This window comes from Podarcis melisellensis, assembly GCF_964234715.1.
Source record: "Podarcis melisellensis genome assembly, chromosome: 5".
Classification (NCBI taxonomy): domain Eukaryota; kingdom Metazoa; phylum Chordata; class Lepidosauria; order Squamata; family Lacertidae; genus Podarcis; species Podarcis melisellensis.
The window spans coordinates 48,954,678-48,966,379 of NC_138537.1; the positions used below are offsets into that span (position 1 = coordinate 48,954,678).

General features: G+C 42.7%; 1 long non-coding RNA gene across 1 annotated transcript; it reads left to right on the forward strand.

Moving 5' to 3' along the window:
- Positions 1-618: 618 nt before the first annotated feature.
- On the forward strand, positions 619-11,443 carry LOC309370406. The gene is made up of 3 exons (XR_014168541.1): positions 619-987; positions 6,332-6,396; positions 11,308-11,443. It is a non-coding gene; the product is annotated as an uncharacterized lncRNA (long non-coding RNA).
- The last annotated feature ends 259 nt before the right edge of the window (positions 11,444-11,702 follow it).

Sequence of the window (11,702 nt, forward strand, 5' to 3'; positions counted from 1 at the left end):
ATATTCAAGTGCAGAAGAGAAAAATAATTGTACTTAATTTGCAACCTGTACAGTAGGCATTCATCCTAGACTTAAGCAAAAAAAAATTAAAGAATAATTTTTTTATAATAAAAAATTTGAAGTATAAATATTTATACCTTTTTGTCCATACCCTTGAATTACCCACTTTGGACCACGTCCGAAATATAAACTACTTTGTCTCTCTCTCCCCCCCCCCCTTTTCTTTTAAACCCTCCCAGTAAAAATCTGGAGAGCACTCTGGTGATGGAAAGAGTTACATGTGAATCCCTGAGAACTTTGTGGCTGCGGTAATAAAATCCTGTTATTCACGACAGCCTGTTAACTGCTCGGCATGTGTTTTTGAACAAGGAGAGTTTTGTTTCAAGCAGCTGCAAATAAGTGCCTCTTTTGGGGGGGGGCTGCAGGGAAACATTTATTTTTAATTGTGTATCTTCTTGCATTGCCTGCTGATGGTAGAACTCTAATCCGATTTTGATACCACAATCTAAGCTGGATGACTTGACAGGTCTGGCTAAAATTCTGTTCACATTCTTTGAGAAGGAAGGACATTGTACAGATTGTTCTCCGTGGCCTAAGTCTCCCAAACTTCAGTAGAATGTGCCAGTGGTCCAATCGCAGTTCTTTCAGCAGATACACCAGTGAGTGACATGGGAATCACTCATAATTATCAGCCTTCATCCTTCTGGAATCAGCAAATATATCATGTGTACCTCATGACCCTGTATGGAGACACACTGCTGGTTTTTTTCCGTGTACCCTCCAGCTATTCAACCACACCAGTTCCACAGCTCTTCATGGGCGGCAGCTGAGATGCTCTAGAACTCTGAATATTGTCCCTGTTTGAGACAGCTTTTTCAAGGCTTTGGTAGAAAGCATTTGGGAAAAGAGGATGCTGTGGTGAAGGGAACGCAGTGGTGAGGGGAGAGCAAGGGGCAAAAATCTGCCGTCCCACTCAGCAGTTTCATGGTAAAAACAGTCTTTCCATGCATAATAATTTGGATATTCTCTTTGGAAATGCATTTCAGTCAAAGTATATTTGGAGTTAAGGGCCACAATCGAACAAGCTACTTGAGGCTTGCTTGCCCAGTGGAATTTTAAAAGTGTTTTGTCCATGCAGCTTTGGAGGTTGTGCTTCCTGAAAGGCTAGTCCAAAACATCCTGGACACGTACAGCCAATTGAACGGCTTTTTAGATGCATCCATGAGGCTATGCATCATGCATACCCTTTTCTTTCTATGAAGGCTTCTCTTTCATCACTCCCCTTGCCCAGCCCTCAAATGGTGTTTAAATGCTTACAAGCTTTAACTGATTACATGCTTTCAGAGTAGTTTCTGTGTTTGCCAGGATTCTTCTAGCATAGGACAGTGGGGGCACGTGGTTCTTTTCCCTTACGGTGCATCTTACACCAGACCTCCCCCCTCCACCCATGGCTTTTTAAAAGTCATAGGAATTAAAAAAGAAAAGGTGCCCAATAGAGACAAGAGAACAAATTTGGTTGAATTTATTAAGTTAGCTATGTACTACTTTTCATCAGAAAAAAATTCAAAGCTGTTTACAAAATAAAACCAATGGAGTTACATATGATATATAAAGCATTAAGAATTAAATAACATACATAAAAGAGAAAGAAATCAAAATCCCTGAAACAGAGTTCCACACACTCAATACCCACAAAAATGCCTACCCACCTACACACATGACCCTCTATCAACCTACATCCACACACATTCCACTACCCTTATACCCATGCACACTCACAAGAATTACCAGTCTCCAAAATTCTCTTGGTCCATATACTACAACACCGGCAATCTGAGGCTGAGACCAAATCTAATCTAGGCTCCATCAACCCCAATAAAAATCTCATCAATGGCCATCTATGGCCAAGGTATTAGCCTCTCACCCTAGTCATCAGCCACCAGATCCTATGCTGTACCAGAGAAGTGGTCAGCCTTCCAGTCCCAAACTGTCCCACATCTCCCCCCACCTCCACCTGGGACAGCGGCACACATCCCTCTGTTCAGCCATAAGGAGCATAAGGAGAGGGGGTTCACTCTTGTAGTGACCCAAAGTCATGGTGGCTTTTCACAGCTCTGTGGGCCAAAATGTATAATTGCCACTTCAGGATTTATTTATTTATTTAAACTCTGGGCGCCAGCCTTCAGTAAGTCTGTTGTGGCAATTAAGTGACACAAAGCACTCAAGGCTGTATTATACCTGAGTGAATTTCAAAAATGCCTTTGCCAAGTGCTGGGATGGCATTGCAGTTAGCATCAGGGGAGCATGGGGTACCGGAACAAAAAGGGGTCTTTCTCTGACCTCCTTGTGAGACCCAGATGAAGATCTCAAATAATGAATTCAATGTCCAAGCAGGCTCATGTGCCAAGCAGCTATCGTTTAGTAACTTAGGCCCCAAAGAAATTTATGGATCAGAGAACTGACAAACTATGTTGTATAGGTTCATTTCCAAGAAGTCTCCAGAGGCAATGGCACATGCAACACATTGCAGTAGTTTTACCTACAGTGTTAGTGGGGAACCTCAGGCCTGGGGCCCAAATGCTTCTGGTTTCTTGGTCTGGACATTGGTACTCTCCCCATACCTTACCAACCTCACTCCACACCATCCTCAAATGTTTTTGCCTTCCAGAAATGTATTCTTGAACCGCAAAACTACCTCTCACTTGCCTGTAGGAAGAGGTGTGCATGTAGAACTACCTCTGACTTCCGCCGACTGTATAAAGGTGAAGAGCTGCAAATGTTGCTCCACCCACTTTCCCCTTGGTACTGCCCATCATGTAGCCCCTAGAAAGTTACCGATGAGGCCATGCCCCTGACCTAGAGGTTGACAGTGCATTGATAACGGTGGCCAGGCCATATCTGTCCTCTGCACTGGTGAACTTTCAGGCTGGAAACAGACTTTGCTGGAGGTACATGGGTGTCATGGAAAATAACGTTTTTCTCCTCTTTCCTTAGTAACAAGTAATAAATAAACGAAAGGACATCTGTATGCTCAGCATTTCACATCCTTCATTTAATGGGATGCCTGCTGTGTGGATTGGGGCAGGATACAAATACGTTGTATCACACATTTTGTTTCACTACACATTGAGGCAGGAGGAGAGATGGGCCCCTGCAATAAATAAAATAGGAGAAAGGGGCTTTCCAAATAAACAAACATACCTGGCATTGGAAGAGAGGACTACACTCTGGTTGATCTCATAACTGGATTGTAGCAGATCTAGGTGTCATGAACTGGCAGGACAATGGGGAAGGGGATCCCAGTGAGGGGTGTAGCCACAACTGGTACACACCAAGGGAAGCTGGTGATGGAGAAGGGGAGGTTGGGAGCATAGAAAGTACTCGTGGGGTGACAGAGGACAGCGAGAGGATGGGGGTCAGTGCACAGGAGCCAGAGGAGCAGGACCCAGAGCCAGAGGGGCCTCCATCTACTTGAACAGGCTTCCTCAACCTCAGCCCTCCAGATGTTTTGAGACTACAGTTCCCATCATCCCTGTTCACTGGTCCTTCCCATGGGAGTTGCAGGCCAAAAACATCTGGAGGGCTGAGGTTGAAGAAGCCTGTACTTGAACATGGCAAGCTCTGATGCGTGGGGAGAAGTGGGAGGAGTGCTTTAGGAGGCAGGCAAGGGCTCACAACCTAGATGACCAGCTGTGGCTCATTAGCTCTGGGAAGAAGCTGTGTGATTCCTCAGCTCCAGTAGGCTCACAGCTGGTGAGGGTTACTGCCTCATCAAGCCCAGAAGCTGCAATCAACATGCAAGGCCTCAACTTGACTGCTTCAGGAGCTCTATGGGACTGTTCCTTTTTGGGACCGTATGCACCAGTGGAGACTTGCTGCCAGGTATGCTGAGGTTCAGAACACTAGGCAGATCTTCTGAGAAAGTTGTGTTCCAAGTCTTATGCCTTCATAGTTTCTCAATGGCAAGGACTGCTGCCCACGGTATGGTTTCAAGGCCATGTCTTTCCACTCACTAAAGCCCTAAACAGCCTTAGCCATTATACCTGAAGGAGCATCTCAACCCCCATCATTCTGCCCAGACACTGAGGTCTAGCCCCAAGAGCCTTCTGGTGGTTCCCTCACTGCGAGAAGTGAGGTTACAAGGAACCAGACAGAGGGCCTTCTCGGTAGTGGTGCCTGCTCTGTGGAACGCCCTCCCATCAGATGCCAAGGAAATAAACAAATATCTGACTTTTAGAAGACATCTGAAGGCAGCCCTGTTTAGGGAAGTTTTTAATGTTTGATGTGTTTTTAATATTCTGTTGGGAGCCGCCCAGAGTGACTGGGGGAACCCTCTGCTGCTGCTGAAACCCTCAGTTCTGTCTGTGTCTCCCTTGACCCCCTGCAATCTTTAATTAATTGCACTGGTACTGCAAACAACTTCACAGTTCCCATATTGCAGTTCCCTAAAACACCCTCGCCAACAGGCCACTACACTAGATTACATTGGGCTCAAAAGTTGTCATGCACTACTTAACTGCATATTTTGCCTCATATCTCGGGTTCTACAAATGCTAAAAATGAACACACTGGGAATCTGGGGGTCATCCCGGGGTGGCAACTGTCACCATTGGTCTTCCTGCAGACACACCCATGGAAGTTGGTAGCGGCCATGCCGAAAGGGTGAGCACCAGAATATGGAGAAAGACAGTGTTCCTGCACACACACCCAGCCAATTTCTCTCATGCACTCGTTTGTATTTCTTGCTAATGTGGATCATGACCTTGTCAGTTCTGCATTCTTATGAATGGAAGCCTCACACAGTCAAGCAGGATGTGGTCACTGCGCAACTATTGTTCTTGATCAGCAGTGGGGATGTTTTGCACTGTGGGAGGGCCTTTTCGATGGTAGCCCCGAGCCTTTCAAATACCCCTCCAAGGTGCCTATTGTACTGACTTTATACTGCTTTCGTCAGCTGTATCTATTCCTCCAGATTTTTGGAAGGGTCAGGTGAGATGATGACTTAGTTGTATCTGCTGCTTTGATATCCCACTGTCCTTTTTGTTAACATTGTGGTTACAAAGTTATATATAATTTTTATTTAACCCACCCTGGGAATTTTGGATGAAGGGATTGTAATAAGCCCTATAAATAAATGAACAAATAAATAAATATAACACTCATTAATATCCCTGTTAGCTGTCTCTTCTAAGCGATATCTGTATTCATGTGTTGCCAAGTTGAATTCACATATGCACTCTGTACATGCAAACATACACAAACTTCTCAGAGCTCTAGAAATAATAAAACTGTGCTGTATGCTGACTGATTAAATTGACTGATGCTTTTGTTAAGTAATTTCTGTACACATGTATGACTCATTAACTTACAGGTACAAGCACATTAAATGTGTCCAGGCCCTACAGAGCTAAACAAAGTATATCTCTTACCGCAAATGTTGAGAGAAAACCACTACAGCAGCTGAAGCTGTTGTATTTGTTGCATATAAATAATGAAGGCATCTAGAGGAGTTAAAAAACCTGTAGACTATGATACAGTGAACTTGTGCACTCAGTCATTCCCTTCATCCAAACAACTGCCTTTGGCGTGAATAACAGCTTGGCTGATATGAAGCACAGTATTGATCTGTTGCTCAAGAAAGTCCATTGATAGTTCTTTGGACTTTTCCTGAGGTATGGCTGTAACAGCTGAGCACGAGAGGGATCTGCTGCTTCTATCTCTAGCTCATCCCAAATGAATTTAATAGGAAGCCAATCCAGAGAGGGCAGTCTGCTCTCAATCTGTACTGTTCAGTCTCACTTACACACACACACACACACACACAAACAAACAAACACAAACAAGCAAACTTTCTCCCTACGTTTCTCTCTTTCTATTACTAAAGGCCGATTCACACTTCAAATTTTAAACTTAAAATCCATAGAAGTATCGAGACGTAAATGGCAGCATAAGTGTGGGGCCATCAAATGGGAAACTACACAGAGCTGTTTAAAGTGGGCAATGGAAAAGTCTCCCCAATTGATTTTGCCACTTCAATTCAGGTACTCCCTGTGCCCATTCAACTGTGAACTTTGAGTCCAACACTTAAGAGCAGCGGTACTGGGTTTTGTTCTTTTCAGATTGTGAGCCTGTGGGCAGGGACTTGCTTTTTATTTCTGGACAGCACCTAGTGCATATTAGGTGCTTGATAAATAATAAATTGTGTTGATCCTGTGTTATTTTTCGTGCCCCATATCTATTCTTTAGCAGGTAAGCCAAGGTATACAGGCATATCCTCTGGATACCTTGCCTCAGCCATGTTCTGTGACCATCCATTTCCACATATTTTTAGTGCCAAGGGAGAAGAAGAGGAAGAAGCAAAAGAAAGAGAGGAAAGAGAAGGAAGAGCTGGTAAATGTGAGTATCTGTGTGTTTTGTGCCCACAGGGCAAACAGTAATTTGGCATTCCTAATCCAAAGGCCACACCATAGCTACTTTGAACTTTAAAAAACAAACCATGGGAGATTACAAATCTAAGAAGAGCTCTGCTGGATCTGACCACAGACCTATCTAGTCTAGCAACCTGTCTCCTGCAGCCGCCAACCAGGTGCCTCTGGAAAAGCCCAGAAGCAGAACGTGAGGGTAATAATTCTCCTTCCTTGCTCCTCAGCAACTGGCATTCAGTGACATACGACCTTTGAACCCTGACGTTCCTTCTTCTTTCTTCTTGAAATTCCCATATCATGTCTATTTTGATATGTTTAATCAAGTGCACGCATGGAGAGAGAATACATGGAGTGGTTTATTTGGGTATTAATGTATGTGTAATATATGTTGACTGTCCAAATTGAGCATAGCGTGAAGCAAGCCATTCCATTAGCACAACGATTTCTCCTTGCATGATAGCATGCTATTTCCCTCCCCTCCCCCTAGATGCCCCCTAAATCTATTCTGGGATATATTCCCCCCCTTCATTTATTTATTTATTATTAATGTTGCAATACATATATGAAATCTTTACATAATAATACATAATATATTCGTAAATTCACATTTTCATATTTCATTATGTACCAACATTTATCCATTTCTTATTTCTTGCCCTGTGTCTTCCTTCCAACCCTGCGTGACTTCCTTATTATTATTTTGTAACTTTATTATTGAGATTGTAATTTTGTATCTTAATAATTAAACATTCAATCTTATATATCTGCTTAGCTTAACTTAGTGAAATCAGTCTATACATATCAATAAATTCTTGTTGGAGCATCTATTCTGGGATTTTCCCCAACCCTCTGGAGCAGATTTGGGGACAGGAGGAGAGGAGGGAAGTCCCATTCTGCTGGCTCTAATTCTAGCTAGCGCAGTTGTTTAGCTGAATAAATTATGGGTGTGTTTGGTAAGGGGTGGAGGCAGTACCTTTCAGCAAAGAGAGCTGTCACCAGCAGGCAATGTTGCAAGAGAAATGACCATGGATGAAACAGCCCTTATCCCCAGATGCTGAAAGATGACTGAGGAGGCAATGTGGTTTGTTAGCAAGGTAACACAGAGTTAAAAACCAGACATGAAGCCTAGTATTGCCATATGAACAAGACCTTCTCACAATCCTATATATTTACAGAAAAGCCAACACGGGTGTTTTATTTTATTTTAGTTCTGGAAAACTTGTAGATAAACAGCATCCTATTTCTTGACCCAAAAATATTGCGTTCAGGGTGTTCTTTTAGATACATGGTCCTAGTGGGAGTCTGGCTTAACCCCATTGAACTGATAAGCAACATCAAAAAACACTGTGGACTCTCACACTTTGGCTAGAATAAAGTGTAACCTGCATCACTTTTAAATGCTTCAACATAGGGATTAAACAGTAAATAACCACTATTTGAAATAGGAAAATAATCACACTTATTCTTGGTTAATGACCTAGGTTAATCACAATGTGATAGTAAGGAAACCAGTTTGGTGAACCACCTCTTTAGTATCTGGTTGTTCAACCTACATAAATGTTGACATATGAGCTTCTGTGCCATGGTGATACTTGCTTTGGGAACCTCTAGGCTGGACTAGTAATGCATTTATGTAAGGACTGCCTCTGAAGCGCATGCAGAAATTGCATTTTGTGCAGAATATAGCAGCTAGGTTTGTTGACAGGCCTTGGCCTCAGGGATCATGCAACACCAACTGCCATCCAGTTGCCTGGGTTATCTCCGGGCTCAAGGACTAAATGCTGTGGGTTTCAAATGTGTGTGAGACTACATCTTTTAGAAGACACCTGAAGGCAGCTCTATTTAGGGAATGTTTAATAGACTGTTGTATTTTAATATTCTGTTGGAAGCTGTCCAGAGTGGCTGGGGAAACCCAGCCAGATGGGTGGGGTATAAATAAATTATTATTATTAATTATTATCATCATCATCTTATCAAATGTGCCTCCACACCATGAGATCATCAGGAGTGGCCCTGCCACAAGTCCCCGGCATCTGAAATTTGGCAAGTGAGTATTTCAGAGCTCCTCTGAAGCTCTGATCCTAGGAACCTGCCTAGCTCCAAGGTTTTAGGAGGAGGCTTCAAAAACTCCTCTAAAAAGGCTTTTGGTGATAATTTGGCACTGCTGATGATGGCACCTATTGGAACTGGTTTGTGTTTCACTTGTTCAGTTGCTGCAGATAGTCTGTTTTTTATTGAAGTTTTAGTGTTCTGTTTAAATCTGTTTTCAAATCTTTCGAAGGTGCCTTGGGAGCCAATTTTGGTTGAAAAACAAGGTATAAATATAATAAATAAGACTCATTCTCACATTTAGATATGACATTAGAGCATTTTAATTGTCACAACACATTTTGCTCTCAAATAGGTTTTGTGAATTTCAAAAATCAGTTCCGATTAGCAAGTTGTGACATTCTGTTCTCAAACATGTCAGCATTGTGCCAGTCAAAATAGGTGCATCTGGCAGGTAAACCTACAATTCAGTATATATCAGCAATTTGTAAACACCACTTAAAAATAGGTACCATGCCTATGAAATAGGTACACTGAGAGTATGTTGTTAAGGCTGCTTCTCTGCACATAGAATTAATTTTTCCTCTACATAAAAAGAGACCCCGCTACAAAGAAAATGTCACTAGATGGCTCCCATTTTCACAAGCTCAAATCCAGGAGTCATTTTTTAGTGTTATCCAGGCACAATTCTCACTGAAATCAACAACCTTGGAAATTACCAAGGACACTCATAGATGACTCCTGTTTGACCAATGGTTTAAATTTCCCTTTATTTTGCTACTCTAATTGGAAGCAAGCAAGTTTGAAAGTTTCTTGAATCCTGGATTGTTGTCAACTTAATTGTGCTACATATGTAATATTGGAGTGCAGATTTTCTTCATGTTATTTCTTTAACTCGCCTTTTCTACACGTTCAGGGTTGTCCTAAAACACCACCACCATGCTGTTGAGAACTCAGACCTATGTTCGTATCTCAACCTAACTTTTGCAAGCAAAATCAATAGTTTAATGTGAGGAAGACACCCCCCCTCACACACAAACATAATAAAGTTAGCTTTAATCCAGTACTAAATTATAACACTCTGCAACAAACAGTGAGCAACACCAATTGGAATTAAGTGCAAACAACCATGTTAATAGGCAAATCTACCCTGGCTCCTGGCTCTGACATACATTTGATTCATGCCTGTCATCGCCTGCATGAGGTAAAACATGCCAACATGCTCCAATCCCTCCAGCATTGGTCATTACTCATTGGGGGGGGGAGCTTATAGTCCCCTAAGAACCATACCTCCCTGCCATCCCCTCAAGCCCATTGGCAATGAAGGGAAGGCTGAAGACTGGTCCTTCACCATACAAGGTGCCTCAAGATGCTTGCCAGGAGCATCCATGATTCATAATTCCTGCCAGAACTTGCTGCCAAACCAAACAAGCCCAATTAGCCAAATAAACATAGCAACTCATAGCTAACACTAAACTGTAAATGCAGGACAGGTCACCTGGCTGTATGAAGCTCCACAGAGGCTGAGTAGGGCAGTCTTATATAGTTGAGCACTGCCACCAACCCAATTGGCCAATAGGCTCCACATGATGGGGGTGCATCCCCATTCCAGCTTCAATGAAGATGAGGTGAATCTGAGGACATTTCAAGTGTGCCAGGTCACTTTAAGAAAAGTGCATTAGTTGATTTCTGTTCATAGCCATACAATGTGTGAGTGCTGCTGGACTTAATGGGAAGGTCATGCTAAATGCCGCCGCTCCCCACCACCACATATATGTGTTTCCTAAGACCAACCGGCACAACTGACTACTTGGTGTATTGATATTTGATATCGAAGCCACTGTATAGATATGACACAAGGAGCACTGGCCAAGGCCACTTGGCCAGGGGAGTACAAGTGCAGAGATTCTCCCACTACTTTGGTTCAGTAGTGAGCCCTTTGGAAGTCCAACCTTATTGGGAGAAAAGAGAAGCTTCAAACGTTGAGCAAGTTAAGGAATGCCTGTCTTTAAGCTCTTAGTAGACCAATCTGTACCCAATAAAAATGGATTCACTGGAAGCAGAACAGGCAAAAGCAAGTATGCCTTGACATATAATAAGCGTATGGAATTCAAAGCCAAAAGATGTAGTTACAGACACCAGCTCAGATGGTTTTAAAAGGGGATAAGACAAATTCACAGAGAACGATTCATTCAGTGGATATTAGACATGCTAGCTACAGTAGATATAGTTACTGAACACCAGTTACTTGCGGAGCAAGGGAGGGGTGAAACAATATGGCAGGTCTGTCTGCTTCCTACCCTGCCTCTGAGCTCCCTGAGACTTGGTGGATTTTTGGACTGACCCAACATGGCTTTTATGATCCCAGGTAAATACACCCCTTTCTTCCTTCACAAGCATTTCCACGCTACGATTACAGGAACATCCCTGGAGATGTTTTGTGGCCATCCCTAAATACATTCTTTGGGAGCACGCCAGAGACAAGACAGCAAAAGCTCAAAAGAGGCAGTTGTACACACCCCCAGATCCAATGGCATGCCTTGTGCCTGCTTTCCCGCTTTGCTTATCTGGTTATCTCTGGTTAAATGTTATATAAAGAGCCCTTTTCTTTGATTCAAATGTTTGGATGAGAGTTTTGTGCATAAAAATAGTCTCCCCCAAAAAAGCAATTTTCTCTACTTCATCTTCCATAACATCCTGAAATGTCAGCTGAAATACAAGAATGAGATTCAGAACTCTAGAGCAAAGTCCACTTCTGGGCATTGTGACCGTCAGAGATGGACTTGCTATATTGCCAAGGGTTTTTTAAGAGTCTCTTCTTTATTTCCCACAGCTTGTCTTTCCACCTTTTAAAACAAGACTTTGCATACTAAAGATTGTAGAGGCAGCCAGAAGAGAGCAGCATCTACACAATACATCTCTAGAAAGGATTAAAAATCAATGAGTTGTTTTCAAATTAGAAAAGGAGGTAAGAAGCCTTTTTCTTGCTCTGTCTTTATTATTTAGTTTTAAGGTTCCCTAGTCTAGTGCAAGAGCTACTTGGCCTAAACACACACATGCAACCTGCTCAGAGTAGCTTATGCCTCCTAAATAGTTGAGGAGGAATCTGGCTGAAGCATTTGCTGAACAGGGGCCCAGAGTCTGTGGATAAACATTCATCTTGCTTTTGCAACAACCCCCGCCCTACAAAAAAAACAAAAAAGCCCACCCCCTTGCAAGGTTTTCTTG